General features: G+C 38.7%; 1 protein-coding gene across 9 annotated transcripts in view; it reads left to right on the top strand.

Moving 5' to 3' along the window:
- Positions 1-20,111, top strand: part of LOC123000103 (putative ankyrin repeat domain-containing protein 20A5) — a 388,417-nt gene that overhangs the window by 263,440 nt on the left and 104,866 nt on the right. The window lies entirely within an intron of this gene.

Genomic DNA, 20,111 nt, shown 5'->3' with positions numbered 1-20,111 from the left:
TCTGAAGTCCATAGCATCGGATTACATGACACCCTCCATCTCTGCCTCTGTTGGTCACTTTTCATCTTCATGTTGAGGAGCAGAGAGAAGGCCTATATGGCCAGGGAATGGAGAGCAAGGGGAAAAACTATGCCAGGTGAGTCTGCAGATGTCACAGGGGCTGTATCATAAGGACCTGGTGGGCTGTGTTGAGAATTTTGGTCCTTATCCTAAAAGCAGTCAGAAGCCTTTTAAGGGTCTTAAAAGACTGAAACAACACTTGATGTGTTTTTGTGGTGTTTGTTTTTGTTTTGTTTTGTTTTGTTTTTGTTTGTTTTGTTCTATAAAAGACGAAGTGCGAAGAATGGAATTGAGTGAGGCAGGAACAGATATGGGGGAGCAGTTAAGAGGCCAAGGCGATAGGGCCATATAATGGTCTGGACAAGCATGGCGACAGTAAAGGTAGGAGAAGAGTTAGGAGAAGAAGTGGGCAGAACTTGGGGATTGTTTAGATAGGGTTCATGAAAGAGAAAGAAGGATCTAGGACGATTCCAAGGTTCCTACAATTAGCAACCTCGAGGTCGTGGTGACATTATTGCCTGAGACAGAGAACACAAGAAGAGAGCAGGTTCCATGGGAGTGGGAATGAGGACTAACTTAGATTTCCTCATCTACTGACTCTCTGGTGAATTCTAACTGCTGTGGCTGTACAGACAGGTAACTGTTACCATAGGAGATAACTCAGTAACTAGCTGCACTACACATACATATTACCCATCTTCAGCTGGGTCTCCAGGCTCTTCGCAAATATTTTTACCAATTTCAAAGTAAATTCTTTTCTATTCCTCATATTGACTTTTAAAAACATTTTCACTCTTTCCGTACTTGAAGTCCTATCTTTCCTCCTCAGTTTCAGCAAACTACCTTGCCTCTTAATTTACTTTAAAAATATAGAGGCCAAGGGCACCTGGGTGGCTCAGTCGGTTAAACGTCTGCCTTTGGCTCAGGTCACGAACCCCAGGGTCGTGGGATCAAGCCCTGCATCAGACTCTGCTCAGTGGGGAGCCTGCTTTTCCCTCTCCCTCTGCCTGCTGCTCCCCCTGCTTGTACTCTCTCTCTCTGTCAAATAAATAAATAAAATCTTTGTAAAAAAAATTTAAAAAATATATAGAGACCAAATGATGTGATTTTCCTCAGATTCTCTCACCTCCCTTCAAAATGGTTCTGAATCTTCAGTTGTTCTCTTTTCTTTGTTCTCTCAATGGGAGAAGCGTCCCTGTGCCCTTTCCAAGCTCTCTTCCCCGCCTGCATTCCTGATACCACCCCATTCCACTTTTTCTGGAACATTGTTTTTTTAAAGATTTTGTTTATTTATTTGAGAGAAAGAGAGAGAAGTAGGGGGAGGGGCAGAGGGAGAAGCAGACTTTCCCTGCTAAGCAGGAAGTCTGAAGCAGGGCTCTACCCAAGGACCCCGGGGTCATGACCTGAGCTGAAGGCAGACGCTTAACCAACTGAGCCATCTAGGCGCCCCTGGAACATTGTTTCATAGACTATCCCCAATTTCATGTTAAAAAAAAATAATTTTTTTTCTAAGTCCATTATTTATATTCTCAATGCAGACAATTTGGAAGATACAGAAAGGAACTAAGATGAATATAAAAACCACCTATAATCTCCTATTATAGAGTGAGCCATTTTTTATTTGTAATTTTTTTTTAAATTTCTCTTTCTACTAGTTCCCTTCCGTTAACCTGGAAACATGTTCAAGTCTCCTCTTGAACACTAACCCTAACTCTTTAAAAAAGAAAAAAAATCCTCTCAGTCTTGCTTCCCTTTCAAAAACTGCTATGAAATCTCTTTCATAGCCACCTACTCTTCAGTGCTATTGGGAGACCTTTAAGATGCCTCTGGAGTGAAAAATTTGCCTCAGGCTTGGGGGGCTGAGCCAAGACAATGTGCAAGACTTAGATGAAAGTCATCTAGTTATCTAAACCTATACCTCTCCTGGACATGCCACTGTTGCCCCACTACCCTAGCTGATTCCTCTTGTATCTTGGCTTTTACCTCATGTCTGGTTGTGTATTACCCTAACCAACCTGCCATGTCCTCATTCCTTTTGTGTCTAAACCTATCCATTTCATGGCTTCATTTATCATTCTATATGGATGACTTTGAGTTGATATCACTAAGGCCTCTCATTAAACGTCAGGATAACATTTCCTACTGCCTTCTAGTCACCTCAATATGACTATCACACCAGGAAACCCAATGCATCCAAAACTAACAATACTATTTTATCTGCCAAACTTATTTCTCCTCTTGTGTTTCCTATTTCAGTTAGTGGTATTATTATCTTTTATTCAGCCAAGTTAGACAATAAGGAGTCATCTTTGACTCTTTACTTTCCTGAATTCAACATCAAATTCTATTGACTTAATATCATATTAATCATTTACTTTTGTCAGGCACATTGCTAAGTACATTAGGTGCATTTTCCCAATCTTTCACTATATTCTGCATTATTGTTATTTTACACATAAGAAATCAGAAGCTTAAATGTTTAGAGCTCAGTGATAAAGTCAGTATTTGAACTCAAGTCTCTTTATTTCCAAAGGCAGTGAGTGTCTTGATGACTTTTCAATTTGTTCTCCTGTCTTTTTCTGTTGCTGTAGCCCCAGCTAAGATCGTCACAGCAGTTCTGCTAGCCAATCCCCAATTAGTCAAATCATGTTATTAATAACACTCTTCAATCCTCTTACACACTCATCACTGGAAACTAGTAAGAGATTGTAAGAGATTGCCTGGAATGTTGAACATTCCTGGTCCCACCAGCTTAGTTGCATGTTTACCAAGAAAGAGTTGTATTTTGTTCTCAAGCCAGACAATGCAGTTGTACTTTTTATTATTTTACAATATTTAATTAAATACTGTGTAAACTAATGAGATATGAATGTTAAAGAGAGCTCTTCCTATGAAAACTGAGTTGAATGCTTTGGAAAGACAAGATGAGAGTGAGTGGCTGAAAACATTATAATCCACATAAGCATGGAGAAGGTGAACCAAAAATCATTGGGGAAAACTCTTGTAAAAATGTCTTCGAGATTCTGCACTCCAATTGCCTTTTGCTGCAATTCAAAGAAACATAAAATGGCTGTGATTCATGCAAGAAAAATAATACAAAACTCTAATTAGCAGACCTATAGTCAAAGAAGGCACCTTAGCATTCTATTATATAATTGCTGGATGAATGTACTCCTTTGTGTCTTAAGTTAAAATATGATGTCCAAGGTAAATATCTTTTTGTTGTTGTTGTTCTCTGATTTGATAAGTTTTGCAAATGATTGACCACATTCGGTCCCTGAATTCACTGAATGAGATTCCGTCCACGTTATCTCCCATTGTCTTCCAAACAGTAATTGTACCTATCCTCTGACCCCTCAGTCTTCAGTCTGATTTCTCCATTCAGTCAACAAATACATTTTAAGAGCCTACTAATTACCAGAATTCCCGCCTTAAAATTTAGATCTAAGCCTCTCTCCTCTGCCCACAATCATTCAGTGATTTTCCCTTGCCTGCAGAATGAAGCTGAAAGTACTTAGCAGAATATTGAAGACCTGCCATGATCTGATTTCCACCCACCTTTTTAGCTTCCACTTCCTAACACAGCACTCCATATTCTCTGTCAGTTACCCACATTCTGGCTGTTGCTTAAACACATGACACCATTCAACATTCATTCAGAGAGAGCCTGAACTCTATATTTGTATCTTTCATAATTTTACTCATTATTGAAAATAGCAGTTCATAGTGGGAAATATATTGTTCCTAGAAATTATGTAATACAGAAAATGCTAAAGGTATCTGAATAAATTTTACTGAATGACTTTTAAGTTGTAAAGTCAAGGGAATTGTGCAATACATAGCTGTGGATAGAGGCGTTAACTTTAATAATCAAAAGTTTAAATGTGTCTATACTCACGATTATTTAGTAAAGGTTCAAAAGTCTACATAAAAATGATAACTTGACTGTCCTTATCCAGTTGTCCAATCAGGGTGAGTACCTACCTAGTTCCTAGGTGACAAATATCATGGATTATTAGGTCATTATTGTCTCAGTTGTCTGTTTCCCTCATTCACATTTTCCCCCCTGGAAGTCTTACACCTGTGGATGGTCTTAGTTGCTACTACTGCATAGAACTCCTAAAATGTTCATCTCAGCCAGAGCACCTCGGTCAAATCCACTCCTCTTTGTAATTGCTTTTGTGTATTTTCACTCAACAAACCACCATCCATCATATCACAGTTTTATAAAATGGAACTTTCCCAGCAAACCCACTTTCCCCTGCCTTCTGAGACCACCACCTCCAAGGTTTAGAGTTACCTACAGCTCTTGGGGGTCTGTTTTGTTCTTTGATCTTCCTTAGGCCACAGTTAGTTGCCAATTATTTCTTCCCATAAAGATTGAATTTTTAAGGGCTTTGAAAACTATAGGAGTACTTGCCCCTTTACAGTCAAACTTCTCGAAATATTTGTCTATACTCACTGTATTCACACTGTTATCTCCTGTTCCCTTTTCAACCCAGTGTAATATGGCTTCTGTCCCCAAACTTTTACTGAAGCTATTCTTATCAAAGTAACGAATTACTGCCTATGTGCTAAATTTAATTGACATTGTCTCAGTTGTCAACCTAACTTCTTATAGACTTTGATATTTAGAATACTCTTTCTACTTGAATTCTCCCCTCTGCTTCTGTGACACATCTCTATCTCTCAGACTGCTTTGTTGTACTATTTTTTTTTTAGGCTTCTTTCTTCTGTCCATTCCTCAGAGTCCTGAATCTTCTTGTCTCCTCCTTCTACACACTCCTCTAAGCAATCTCATCAATTTGCCTAGCTTTAATTACCACCTCCGCCCGTGATCACCAGTTCTGTCTCCAGCTCTGTTACTCACCTGAGCTCCCAAGACGTGCATATTTAGCCACCTCCAGATGTGTCCTCTTCAGTATTGCATAGGCACATTGACTTTAACCTGTCCAAAGCTGATTTTACAAAAGTGCAAAAATATTCCTCTTATTTGCTTATCTTAGTGAATGGTACCATTCAGGATCTATTTGCTCAAACCATCAATCTTAAAATATAGTTATCAATCTTAACTTCTCCTTTTTATTCCTTACTCTCCAACCAATATCAAAACTCTGTCAACTCTACTTTTGAAATAGTTCATAAATCCATCCCCTTTCTCTATCCCTCCTGCACTACAGGGTTCAACCCATGATGATATCTCCCATAGATATCTGCAACTATCTTCTAAATGAGCTCCCTTCCTCCATGCTGGCCCCTTTCCAATCAGTTTTCCAGGCTGCAGCAAGCTTCCTCTTTCTATACACACACATTTAATCACATCACTTCCCAACTTCCTTGTCAGTGTCTCCATGCTACCCTCAGCGCTAATTCTAATCTCTTTCACATGACTTGAGGGCTCTTTGTGATCAACCCTGTTTTCCCCTCAGGGCCCAATTTTGCCACTCTTTCACGCTCTGTGGTGCTTTTTAAATTCCGAAACTGTATCAATTCTCTACCTGTGGACCTTGGCCATTCCATGAATCTGTTCCTCTCTGATCAGGCTATTCTCTCTGCCTATGACTTATGCACCGCCTTCCCTGCAATTTATTCATTCAACATACTTTTGAACACTCACTATGCACCAGGCATTGCTCTAGGTTCTAAGACCACAGTAGGGAGCAAAGCGGGTATATTGCACTGAACTCATGAGGCTCAGAGGCTATTGGATAGACAGACAAGCAAATTTAGGCCATTGCAAGCCTTTGTGATAAGGGGTGGACAGTGGGAGTCCAAGGGCCCAGATGAAGACACCTTACTCAGGCTAGAAACAGAAGGCTTCCTAGGGACAGTGTTATTTGGAGGGTTAGACCTGAGACAGAGAAGTAAAGGTAAGAAGCCAGGGAGTTTAAGAAAGACCTCAAAATGTAAAGTTCTTATCTTTTCTGCATTTTCTTTTTCCTTCTCACTCCTCTTAACTCTTGTCTTCCACATCCAACTACCTCTATTCTTTAAAAACCCTTTGGTTGGTTCTTATGCCATTATTGGAAGTTAACTATTATTTTCCATCACTGGTGGCATCCATTTTCATAGATGCACTTCCAGGCCTTCAGCAAACCCACCAGCTTCCTTTCTTCAAGTCTCTCCTCAAGATGAAAGTGAAGAAACCTCATTCCATATAGCAGCCATGTCATCCATCTCTTGGACAAAGCTATTAGCTAACTTGTAGCTAACTAGGGTCAGGCCCAGATATTCCTCTTTTTATCCTTCTGCTGTAATCTTTCCAATTGTCCATTTTTCTGTTCATATTTTCCAATAATCCACAGTGTCAAATTATCTATGAGAAATAGACAACCCATGATCTTCCCTCATTTTCTAAAATAATAACAGCACAGATCAAGTTTAAGAAGCCTTTCTTCATAGCTTTGAGATCCCTGTCAAACCTTAGGCTCACCAAAATAGGGTGGTGGTAAGGTTTCTCCTCAGCTTTGTTCTAGGCCATGGCAAGACTTTCCACATACAGCAAAAATGAACAATCAGATAACACCATCCCACAGATCTCTCAACTTTTTAAAGGGGCATATCATCCTAAAAACCTTTAGTTCCCTTAGGGTTTATTATTTTACATAATCCTCCCATTTAGGCAGTGGTCCCTATTTTAAAAGGTTTTAATAAGATGAGAAATATCCTAGGATAAATTTGCATGCACCTCCACCTCCATCCCCCTGGGGTAAAGAGGAGGGTGGCTTTACCCATGATTGGTCAGTGACTGCAGGGGACTCTGCCTTGCATCAGCAATGTCATTATTTCTTTACTCACTCACTACAGTCTGAAGATTTGGCAACAGTGCTGGTGCTTATATATAGAATGAAGCTAATTACTTCATTTCATTCTTTTGTTGAAACATTTTCCTACTCACTTGGAAATAATCTTCCCCTTCCTTTAACAACTCCTCTCTGAAGAGACCAACAATAGCACATTCATCAGAAGCCAAGTTGGAGCCCAGGAGGAGACAACGGAAACCTGGGACCAGAGGCCCAGGTTAGAGGTCAGTGTCCACCAGCTCCTAGGTAATTGGCCTCACAGTGTCTCCAGAAGGAGTTCTTAACAGAGGCAGATGGAAACTTCTGCTGAATTCCTTATATGTTTGAAATAGATAGGTAGATGATAGGTGATAGATAGATAGATAGATAGATAGATAGATAGATAGATAGATAGATATGTGATTGTTTCACCCATAAAGGCAGTCATATTTCTATAACAATGGCTTCATTCAGGGCTTACAAGAGTCATTGTTGGCCATTCTTTTGGGAACTCTATGAGCAATCATTTTCTTGGTCTGAAGCAAAAAAAGACTCAGAACATAAGGTTACCTTTTTCAATTTTTGTTGTGGAAAAAGAAGAAGGAGAGCACCTGAGTGCCTTAATCAGAGAGCACCTTTGTGATGGCACTGGAGACAGGGCACTATGTGCATCTATGAACTATAAAGTCTATAGCACTTTAGTCAATTTTGATTTCACAAAGAAATTAACCAGTCAATAAAAACAAATCATGGAAAGCACAGTTTATAAACTAAAACACAGATACTTTTACATATCATCTGGCAACTCTTGATAATACAAAATGGCTGGAGACTTCAACAAAGGCTCATCCATTCTGACAGAGATTCTATGCTTATCGTTCTTTAACATTTCTAGTATATATTTGAAAATTTAAGAGCAGAGCTATCATATATGGGATCTGATCAAAGAGGTAAGTCAGGGTGAATAGGGCCAAAATCCGGCAGGCACTTTAGTCAGCAAGCCCTACACCCTGGCTTCCTCTAGTTAATATGTATGGGCTAGTGGAAGCTCTGATTATGAGGCTGGATAATAGAAAATTGACAAGTAATCTAAATATCCAATAATAAGGTACTGATTGAAAAATATACATAGAATTATTAAATGAAACCATTTAAACAGTGATATATATGTATATAACTACATGAAAAAGCAGGCTATAAAATAGAATATATCACCCCATTTTTGTGAAAGAAATCTAAATATTCAGAAATGAATATGTTTAGACGTAGCTTCCACTCCCTGACTTTTCCCTTTGGAAAGAAATCTGTTAATCCTTGAGACAAGAGGCTGAGGCTAGTATTTATCAACACATATTGGAATATCCATCAGGCATTATACTGGTACATTTAACATTTACACCAATTCTCTAAGGCATGTATTTGCCATCTAACAGGCTAAGGCTCAGAGAAATATCTTAATTTCTCTGTGGTCGCATAACTAGTAAAGTGGTGGTAACAAAATTCATACTCAAGTCTTTCTGACCCTAAAGACTTTGCTTTTTCCTGTTAGACCAGAGTTTCTGTTCCGTGGTGGTGGATTATATTATATTATTTTTCAAAATTACCGAGTCTCACCTTTTCTATAAGATTATGCATCCTGCCCTACTGCCTTTGGGCAAGCTGTGTGACCTTGTTTGGCCACTGGAGTATGAACAGATGTGATGAATACTACATCCTTTAAGAGCCATCATGGTATTTTGTCAGTTTACTTGCTTTTTTCCCTCTGTCACATGAATGTCCCAAATAGGGAAGCTCCTTCAATATGTGCCCCAGAATGTGAAGACATGTGGAGCAAAGCTGAGCAGTCTCAGCAGCTGCCAACACAAAGCCGCCAAAATGTGAACAAGTATGCATTCATTTTCTATTGCTGCATTATAAATTACCACAAACTTAGCAGCTTAAAATTATAAATTTATTTATCTCAGTTTCTGTAGGTCAGGTATATGGGCGTGACCCTGTTATATAACCTGCTCAGGGTCTCCCTGGGCTGATATCAGAGTGTTAGCTGTTGTTCTCATTTGGGATTTGGAGTTCTCTTCTGAGCTCACTGGTCTTTGGCAGTATTTGTTTCCTTGTGGTTGTAGGACTAAAGACCCATTTTCTTGTTGGCTGTTGGCTAGGGGTTACTCTCAGTTCTTAGTAGCTGTTCTTAGATCTTTTCAGTGTGGCTATCCCATATTCAAGCCAGTGTTGGCACATTGAATCTCCCTCCTGGCAAATCTCTGACCAGCAGCTGGAGGTAACTGTCTGCTTTTAAAGGGTGTATGTGATTGGTTTAGGTTCACCCAGATAATCTCCTTATCTTAAAGTCAACTGATTAATAAACCTAATTACATTTGCAAAATCCTTTTGCCACTTAACATAACATAATCACACGAGTAACACCAAGGGATAGAGACTCTCCAGGCCTTCTTAGAATTCTGCAAACTACAAAGAGATAATTGTATTGTAAGCCACAGAGATTTGGGGAGATTGATTTTTTACTGCAGCAAACTGACTAATGCAACTAGTTACCTGAACTTGTGTGGCTGTGCATATCGAAAAGGGCATAAATCATAAGGGGCAGGCAGCTGAACAAATTTTCACAAAATGAACACACCTGTACAAACACCACTGAGATTAAACAAACAAAAACAAATAGACAAAAATCAGAAAATTATTAACAATACAGAGACCCCTTTCCAGTCATTTCCCAGACCCTAAATAACCACTCTCCTATCTTCTAACACTATAGGTTATTTCGCCTGCTTTTGAAATCTTATGAATGGAACTTGGCTTCTTGTTCTTAATACTAGATCTAGGAGTTTCATTCCTTCTGTTGTTTGCAGTTTTAGTTCCCTTCCTGTATAATATCCTATTATATAGATATTCCACAATTTGTTTTTCCATTCTGCTGTTGTTGATAGACATTTGATTAGTCTCCAGTTTTTAACTATTACAAATAATGTTCCTCAAACTGTTTTTTGTAAAGCTTCCATCCTTACCTCTCCCTTTCTCTGTTCCTCTCTCCCATCTCCACTCTCTCCTCCCTTCCTCCCTCCCCCCTTTTCTCTCTCTCTCTCTCTCTTTCTCTCTCAATCTCCCTCTTTCAGATGCCTTCATATTTTAGATATAACCTTCCCTCTCCCTAAAAAGGAAGGAATCCAGTTTGGTTATTGTCAACTTTCAAATTAATCTTTAAGAAACCCTCTCTGAAAGATAACTGGAAAAACACAATGAATGGATTTAGACCAAGTGAGTAAGGAGCTAAAGGAGGGGCAAAAAAACCCCAAGATATGTTTTCCTACACTTGGTTTATCTCAGGGCAGAAGTTGCTTAGGTGAGACCAAGATAATTTCAGCTATCACTCTGAGTGGAGCTACACAGTGTAGTAGGAAAGAGTATAGGCCTGAGGCACAATTTAAAGATCTGAATCTGGTTCCTTTTCCTAGCCAGAAAACTTCACAATTCACTACCTCTCTGAGTTTCATTTCCTTCACTTGTCATGGGGGCAATGAGACTTTTCCCTTGGGATGTTTCCGTTCCTTCCCATACTTCTACCACTTATGCAAAAAACAACAGCACATTTTGCCCCAGCCCACTCCACCATCTGTTTCCTGTCTTTCTCTGCCCTGCTTTTGCCCTCAGAAAACAGGCCTCTATTGACTGCATCCATCACCTGGCTCTTTTATTATTTTGTTTCCAATTGGTTTCAGCCAATGGCAAGAGATTGGAAGGAAGGAGAAAGAGGCTGGATTATTCCCTTGCACACACACTGCTCCCTCCCTGCCTTACTGCTGTTCTAGGGTGGCCGCTTTCCTCTCAGCCACGGCTCTAGCTACCATCTGGCTTCAGTGATACCTCTGTCCCTCTTACATTTTAAGCCTAAAGCTGATCATGATTTCTCACTGAGTGGTGCTCCACCAGCTTTGGTTTCTTAACCCAGTGCATACCTCTGTAAATGGTTCCTTTAGTATAGTCTTTCCAGGCTTAAGTCATTTGAATGGATCAACCTTTCTTGAGATATCCCTGATAATAGCGAAGGGAGTCCAATCAGATTGTTGAACATATGGGAGAACAGGAAACAGTATTATGGAGCAATGAAGAGTCATAGTGTCCCATGAGCCATTTCCATGGACTCTGCTAAGTATTTTACACGTGTGGCATTTAAACTTCACAGTACCCGCATGAGTTAATATGATGACTACTTAATTTTAGAGGTGAGGAAACTATGACTTAGGGTGGTTAAGTAATTTCTTGAGATCATTCTTTAGTAACTGGCAGAACTAAGATTTGAATCCAAGATGTCGGCCTCCTAAACCCATGCTCTTACTTACATATTTTCAAGACTTAGTAATGTGGCATGGTCAGTTATCTTGAACAGACAGATATGGGATAGATATTTTGGAGAAATTAGGGGCGCCTGGGTAGCGCAGTCGTTAAAGCGTCTGCCTTCGGCTTAGGGCGTGATCCCGGCGTACCGGGATCGAGTCCCACATTGGGCTCCTCCGCTATGAGCCTGCTTCTTCCTCTCCCACTCCCCCTGCTGTGTTCCCTCTCTCGCTGGCTGTTTCTCTGTCACGTAAATAAATAAAATCTTTAAAAAAAAAAGATATTTTGGAGAAATTAAGCAAAGTCATCTGAGTGTTGATGAGTCCAGAATTAAAAGGTTGCAATGAGGGCAATGGCATTTCTTCTCTGTGTCACTTCCTCCTCTCCCAGCTTTGGCAGATGACCCCAAAATAATTTCAACCTCCTTTGCTTGTCCTTTATGATTCTACACAATCATACTGTTTCTCCCTTCCTGAAGTTATCTCCCACCAGTCACACACTCACCTTGCTCCAATCAAGCGAACTTATTCTTTGTGGCTCACCTGTTTCTTCATGGAGTTGACTTCCCTCCTTCTTTCTCCTTTGAAATCCTCTTGAGCCTTTTTGGCCCACTTAAAAGCTACTTCCTCCAGACGAATTATGTTATCACATGAACCACAAGTCATGTAAAAGAGTGAATGTTCACATATAATTGAGGAGAAAGCTTCTTGAAAAAAATGACATTTGGGATGTACATGGAAGTCTGGTTGAGCTGTTGTTAGCTGTCACAATTTGGGGAAGGCATTTTATGAAGAGGAAACAGCATGAGATAGCTTTAAGAATATTGTTGCCATTGTGCACCCCAGTATCTTTGATGATTAATGAAACTAATAATGTCAGCTATTGTTTATCAAATGCTTGAGTCATGCCAGACATTCGTTAAATGCTGTTTGTATGTTATCTCATTTGATTAAGAAATTCCCCATTTTACAGATGAGAAAACCAAGGCTTTAATCGATTTGTCCAAAGTGGCCCAGTTAGTCAGTGGCAGAGTTGACTTCTGATGAGGAAATATGAGGCCACATTGCCTTTTTACTTACAACTTGACATAACACATAATTCTTTATGCATTTACCACTAACATTCTAGAGAAAATTCAAGCCCTCAAAGAGACATATGGAGCCAACATAATCCTCACATAATATTTATAAATTGATAAATTTTAAGGACTTAAGTTATTTACAAGGCATCTCTGAGAGCTCTTTTTAAAAATGGCATTTCAAAATAACATTCCATTTATCTTCTATTGGGGCATTAAAATTGTGGTTCTTTAATCTGAGGTATAAAAAAAATTCCAAAATCTGTTTGAGTGATGATACAATTCTTCTCTTGAAATATTTTCTAAAAATAAAATATCATCCCATAGTGATTATGTTAGTCACCATTCAAACTATTCAAATTCAAGACATTTAGTGAGTTAAAAAAAAGGCCTCTGCTATTTTTATCAGGATAAAAAATGTGATAGTGCCTCTCAACCTACAATGAAATTAAATTCCAAGATATGAAACTGCCATGCATTATAACATATGGGTGAAATTTGCCAAAAACAATGAGCTTCCATTTTCCAGATGCTCAGATGCTCAAGTAATGACATCAAGACTGTTAAGTTTTCTGGGTGCAAGTTATAGACTAGTACAGACTGAAAAGGAAATGTCAGTATATTTTTATTTTTTCTTAAATCATACAATGTTTTTTTCCCCAGCTGTTATAAAATGTTTCTGTGCCCTGTGAAGGAACGGTAATGAATTTTCATATTAACCAAATATGACTTGTTGGATGTTGACAGTTATAAGGCTTACATTCTTAAACTACAGGATGAATTAAAAAGGCAGTCACCACATTGCACTGTGTTAGCATATGCAAAAAAGCATTGAGGTAAGGTCAGTTGGAGGACAGATTGCTAGCAAAGTCTTTAAAAAAGTGAGAGAGGGCGTTTCACGGGTAGTTATTTCTACTGATAGGCAAAAGGATGGCGGGTGTTCTTCAGTTGCAGGATTACCTACCAGAGTACTCTTTCTCAGGACCCTTGGGGAATGCCTTGTATTGGTACAGAGAAACAGCTCTGGAGAACTACAGGGAAATGTTAACTTTAGTGGAGACCCAGTGTGCTAAAGATCTTGGAGGGAAAAAAATCACATCTGAAAGACATGAAGTTTGGAATTGTCTGGGCTTTGGCTCAATTCGGAACTAACAGTAGCCAGAAACAAAATGGCAATGGAAAATGAAGTCTTCGCAATTTTATCAAATTGCTATTTTATGCCTGCATCAACATATGGACTTTAGGCAATTAGCAAACATTTTTTAGGTCACGTATTCTTGTAAGAAATGTAGAGGGCCAAACACATCTCCCAGAATGACCTCAATAGCTTACAGTTACACTTGACAGAAATTAGACCATAAAGTGGGTATAAGTTTGATTTGTTTCAACTACAGTTCATTCCCTAGACAATACCCCTAACATCATGAACATCAGTAGCCTGGTAAATATTTCATACCTTACTGAGCAATATTCAGGGTGACCAACGATCCTGGTTTGTCTTGGATTGAGGAGTTCCCCCAGGACCAGGGAATTTCAGTGCCAGTGAAACAAACTACCACTATCCTAGAGCAGCCCCAGGCAAAATTGGATTGTGGGCCACCCTACAATAAGATCCAGTGTTTCACTTTCTATTTCATATGCTAAATTCATATGAAATTTGTGCTAAGAACAAACCAACAGCTCTTTTATTTTTAAGCCACAAACTTTTATTTGATTTTTTAAATTACAGATTTATTGGAAAACTTAAAATTATTGTTTCTTTCAGAAATAAAAAAATGCAATAAAAGGGTGCCTGCGTGGCTCAGTTAGTGAAGTGTCAGACTCTTGATTTTGGCTCAGGTCATGATCTCAGGGCTGTGAGATCAAGCCATGCATCAGGCTGCACACTGGGCATGGAGTCTGCTTGAAATTCTCTCCCTCAGCTTCAGCCTCTCCCTCACAGCTCCCTCTCCAAAAAAAAAACAAAACAATAAAATATTACCTTATTCCATAAACAGAAGATGTTTTCTCATAGCTCAAAAGGAGTGATTCAGTCATTTCATTACTTTAAAGGGTATCAAATAAAAACAAAACAAATAAGCCAACAAAAAAAGCATGAAATGAAATGAGTCCTGAAAACTAATACCATAAAGGAGAAGCAATGGTGTGATAGTAGCGAGAGCTGTGTATTGACGATGCTAGCGGTGGTTCTGATTGAGGCTCTGACCTGGGATAAGTCGAGAAGGGCTCAGAGAAGCTGTAAGTCAGCCTGGTATTTGGGCTACAGCCGATAGCTGCATGCGTGGATCACTGAAAGGAAATGATGGGATGCAGTTGAGTCGCTCTGTGCCATTTCCTTGTACTGGGGCCCCCTTGACAGAAGGACAAGCTGCAGTTGAAGTGGGAAGAACAGGGGGATAGAACTCTAGAAATGGGCACCAACACCTAACGATCATCCTCTTTTTGTACTTAAGAGCAGGGCTTCAGGCAAATTCTGTTTATTGCTTTAGAAGTTCATAATAGCTGAGTGGTTTTTAAAATACATTTTAGAAGGAACATTGCAAATGTTTGTGATTTACTCTAATTTAAAATGTAAGGTGTTCTGGTTTCATTTCTTGCTTTTATATTGTGCTAACTATACATAAGTGGAAAATAATAAATGTGTCATATGAAAGAAGCTGGATACAAAGCAAAATGGCAATTGTGGTTTTGTTTTTTTTAGAGCAAATTTTATATAAACCAAGAAAAAAGAGGTAAATTAAATTTACTAAATGTTATTAGTGTAAGTTATTTCCAGGTTGGAAAATAAATTTCCATTGTTTTTTTATTTTCTATTTCTCTAAAATAAATGTATATTATTTTTAGAGTAGAAATAGTTATCAATTTTAAGGAAAATAAAACACTGATTACTTTTATATCTATTTGAGAAATTGATAAATGAATAAGCATTTCTTGACTATTGGGTGCAAATAAAGAAGGTATGATCCACACCCTCAAAAAGTATAAAATTCTCAGGAAAGGCAGATCAAACCTGAAAAAAAGAAAACCATAAATATTAGGTTGTGATATAAAATCCATTGTTATTCAAGTTTATTCATTAAAACAGTAATTTAATATTCTTTTTGGATATATACTACTTAAACATATATTGAAAAAAAATCTTTGATTACTAGAATCTGCCTGCATTTTAAAGTACAAAATATGTTCCAGAAAATGTCTCCCCCCCAGAAGCTTTATACATAGTTTCCCAAAACACCATTTAGTCTAAAATAATCCAATTTGCCCCAAACACTTATGAATGCTCACCCCATCTTTAATCACTTCCATTCTTTCCATTTGTTACTGATCTCACGAATAGGCATCTGTATTGAATCTCTCTATTTTATGGAGTCAGTAGAAAACCAAGCCAAATGAAAAAAGGGGAAAAAACCACATCTGCAGAGCTTCACAAATCATTTTTGGATTCTAATCGGATTTCTTTGATTACAAGTCTCATCATTTGAGTTAGTCATTTTCATCTTGGGCTGAGACAGATCACCCGTAATGTGATACTTCTCTTTACTCATCTGTAAAATGGAGATAAAGTGTACTACTTCTCTTAAAGGAATGTAGAATGAAGGTAATGTTATCTTCTACTTGCTGATGAGAAGTACCCTCCCTAAAACAAGTCTTTGTGGGAAAATTAGACATCAAGGGAAATAGGCATCAAGAGATTGGCCACTAAGATTTTTAAGGATAAGAGAGTCTTTTTTTTTTTTGTATGCACACAAATAAATACAAACATAAAAAACAAGAGATCGTTCCCTCATTAGATCAACTGAAAATCTTTTTCTGCCTTCCCTAAAAAATCAAGCTTGTTATTGTTACTATGGCAACAGATTGTCGGTATGAAGACTAGAGTTTCTCTGGCCTGCTTATTACTGAACAAAAGGAAATAGAACACTTTATTTATTATCATTATTTTTATTTTAAAATAAAAAAATCAATGTCTTTATGTTTTTGTATGGTTGGGAAAATAAGTGCAGTAATAAGAACTACATTGCAAAAGAAAGTTTGGCAGGGGAATACTAAGAACATAAGCTAGGCCACAGGGCACAGAGTGTGCCATCTGTGACCTGCTGGTGGCTGGGGCGTGACCTCTTGGTTGGCCTGACTGGATTCTGAGTCCCTTCACTTGGCCTTGTTGCCCTCTCTCTGGGGGGAAATGGTAGGTTGGTGATAATGTGTGAATGAAAATTCATCCCCTCACCAATCAACCAATACTTACTGAGTTAATGCTATATACCAGATACTATTCCAGCTCCTGACACAGTGTTTGAACAAATCGACAAAATTACTGCCATCATGGACTCACATCCTTCTGGGAGAGACAGGCCGAAACCAAATCGGTAAACCCACACATAATGTCAGATAGTAATAGCTGCTATGAAAAAAATATAAAGCATATTAAGATAGTAATAGGAAAATTTTTGAAAAAAGAAGAAAATAATGAAAAATTTAAAAAACCCTAACATTTTAATGTACCTGTAACTAGGCCTGATAAACGTAGATTATATGTGAATATATTATATCAGTCATATTTTTTAAAGCAAATATAGACCAAATAGTAGCCTCTATTTGCCAAGTATTGGGATCATTGCTGGGAAAAATGAGTAATAACCCAGTGCAACAGCTTAAAATATCGCAGGCCCTTCATATGGCTAATGGAGGCCCCCAATTTTTGTAGACCTTCAATTCTTTCAGCATCTCTCTTGAGTAAATTCCCTAGTTTTCCAAATATGCTTAATTGCTATACACACACACACACACACACCTTTGGGATATTTTAGTGTAGTTTCTTACAGAGAAAAGAAAGCTTAAAAATGTTACTCTCTGGCTTACAATTTCCCATAGCGAGTCCTTTATAGAATTTATGATTTGGGGAGGTAGTAATGGAAGAAAATATAAATAGATTTGGAAAGAATTTGAACAGATTTGTGAACGGCAGAACCATTCCTTCCAACAAAGAAAAGCTTAAAGGTTTGGAATGTACTTTCTGCTAAGGAGCCTACAAAACAAGTCCAGCCATGGGACGAAGAGAATCAGGAAAAGGCCCTAGAGTTAGGAAGGACAGCCACGCCCTCCTTTCTGGGCCAAGTTGCGCTGGCAGTAGACGACTGAGCCACAAGAACACTGGACCACCCTGTATGGCAATTCCTGTATTTTTATCGGATTATATTTATTCTTTATTGTCTCATAAAGAGCCTGGCACTGATTTGGCAACTTTGCTGGACAACATGTAAGCATTATATTTTTATGTTGCCATAGAGCAACTGCAATGATTGTGATGAACACACTTATTGCTTTTCTGATAGTCAACATTTGGCATGGATTATAATTGAACTGTTTGCTTTCTTTGCCTGGAATGAAGATTATATTCTGCAAATGATTCTAAGGTGCTTCATAAATAGTGTATGCAACAACATAGAAATGTGTGTTTCAGGGTGCCTGGGTGGCTCAGTTGGTTAAGCCTCGGACTCTTGGTTTCGGCTCAGGTCATGAACTCAGGGTGGTGGGATCAAGCCCCACTTCAGGCTCCACACTCAGTGAGGAGCAGGATTGGGATTCTCTGTATCCCTTGCCCTCTACCCCCTCCCACTCGCATCTCTCTCTCTCTCAAATAAATAAATAAATAAATAAATCTTTAAAAAAGGAAATGTGTGTTTTTACAATAGTCAGCGTTAAGCACAACAGGGTGTTCACACAGAGCTCTTGGGAAATCTTAATTCAAGGACCTAGCACAGATACATTTCTGTTACAAACTGCTCTCTTCCTCTCTTCCTCCTCTAAAGATTTTGTGTGTATTTGTTTGGGGATTTTTTTGAGGGGGGGTGTTTTCTTTTAAGTACTTGATAATCTTCAGACTACCAGGGTCAAATCATCACTCTTGGGTTAATCTTGCTCTCCCAGATTGGCTGAATTGTGTGAAGTGCCCCCTGAGAATCCCATCAAGGTGAACAGTTGACAAAGTGAGACCTACAGCAGTTTTGATGAAACATTAGCAAAAAGCTATTTATATATGAGCTTGTCAGGTTTGGGCCCTGGGCTCAGCTCTCTCTTTTCCACTCTCAATCCTCCACATACTCCCATTAATACTTTTCACACTAGGGCATTTTTAGTCCTTTCCAATTCAGAGAATTGGCAAGGGGAGCATCATTAGCATGAGTTCTGGGTGGTGAAACACGGTGTTTCAGCCCATTTCTTCTGACAGAATGACCTGTAACGAGGCAGGCAGCAACGGTCCTTTGGAAGATCCTGTCAGTTAAATAGTGGCAGAGCTTATGTGTGCATATGGGATATTAGGATATGGTCCTCACTGAAGGGTGACTTCTATTCACATTCTAAATCCTGAAAAATTGAAGTAAAAATGTTAATAAGGTAATAAGACTATAATTTTTTTTCAGATTTGGACGCTGATTTTACTAAATTGCAGAATTACTACATTTTCCCTTTCTAATTAATTTATTTTGAAATGTACGGACTCTGAAGATTGTGCAAATTATAATGTACACCATCTCAGTAATGTCCCATGCTTGCTACAGGTTTACATCATTGATCTGCCTCTTTCAAGTTCTCTTTGTTTTCCTCACTTTTCAGCCAAGCCTGGATACGGGCTCATTTGCCTTTCTTATTTATTTGTTCACATTCCACAATCCAGACCAAGCCTAGGCTATTTCTTTTAGCTGCCATTTAGTCCTTAGAAGAGCAAGGTTCTACTTTGACTTTCAAAATACTTGTCTGCCTTCAATACTTTATCAGTTTATATTATTTTGGTCAGGTCATCTTGACATCATATGTCATTCCTGTTTTCTTACATCCTTGCCCATAATTCTATTTGATTAGATAGAAGTGGCAGAGTCACTGTGGCCTTATATTTGAACAAAAAAATTGCTCTTGTTCACGTGGAAGAGTGTGTGTGTGTGTGTGTGTGTTCACGTGGAAGTGTGTGTGTGTGTGTGTGTGTGTGTGTGTGTGCAAGTTTGTGGTGAAGGCTGGGGTGAAGAGAGCAGTTAGAGAAGAAAGCTTCTTATGCCTGTGGTATCAGCAGCTTCTCCTAATCCAAGGAAGGATTTGAAATACACCATTAACACCTTTGTCCTTCCACCCCTGAGGCCCTCTCAAATCAAATCCCATAGAGATTTCTCAGAAAACAGAGAGGTTCCCTAGAAATTGTTATACAAACCAGCTTGGATTTCCTCTCCAAATCCAGCCATCTTGGGGCTACGTAGCAAATAAAAGCAGAGATTTCTGGAAATGGGAAATTGCTTTGGTAAAGCCCCTAAACTCTCCAGGCTGTTTTATTTTTTCTTTTGGTCAGGCTGGTAAAAATGGTAAATTTTTTAACTCTCCCCAGGAGCATGCTCCATGTGGGGAAGAGAAATGTAATGGGTAAAGAGAGGGATTATATAGATGTTCGAATGTTATTGACTGAAAATGTATAGAAGTAAGCAGGTCAAGATCTTTCTTTTCATTGAAAGCACACTGAAAATAAATGATCTGTACACAGTAAGCACTCTGATAACATTTAATTTAAAAATATTTAATATTTAATGTTTATTGCTTATCAAAAAAGCTTTTGGTGGGAATTAAAAAATAAATAAGCTAAAATATTTTGAAGTAGCTTCCAGAGCTCCGTAAGCAACACTCAGGTAGAGAGATGGACTCACCAACCAGTGCTTAGTAAGCTGCAAGAAAGAACTGGAATGAGGAACACAGGATGATCCTGCTTAGCATGCTCTTCAGGGGCTACTTCCTGGCCAGTGCACTGGCATCTCCAATGTTCCACACTAACTTGGTTCTATGACCCCAGGCTTTGAAGGGTC

This window comes from Ursus arctos, unplaced genomic scaffold (assembly GCF_023065955.2).
Source record: "Ursus arctos isolate Adak ecotype North America unplaced genomic scaffold, UrsArc2.0 scaffold_26, whole genome shotgun sequence".
Lineage (NCBI taxonomy): Eukaryota > Metazoa > Chordata > Mammalia > Carnivora > Ursidae > Ursus > Ursus arctos.
This window is presented reverse-complemented; position numbering and strand designations above follow the sequence as displayed.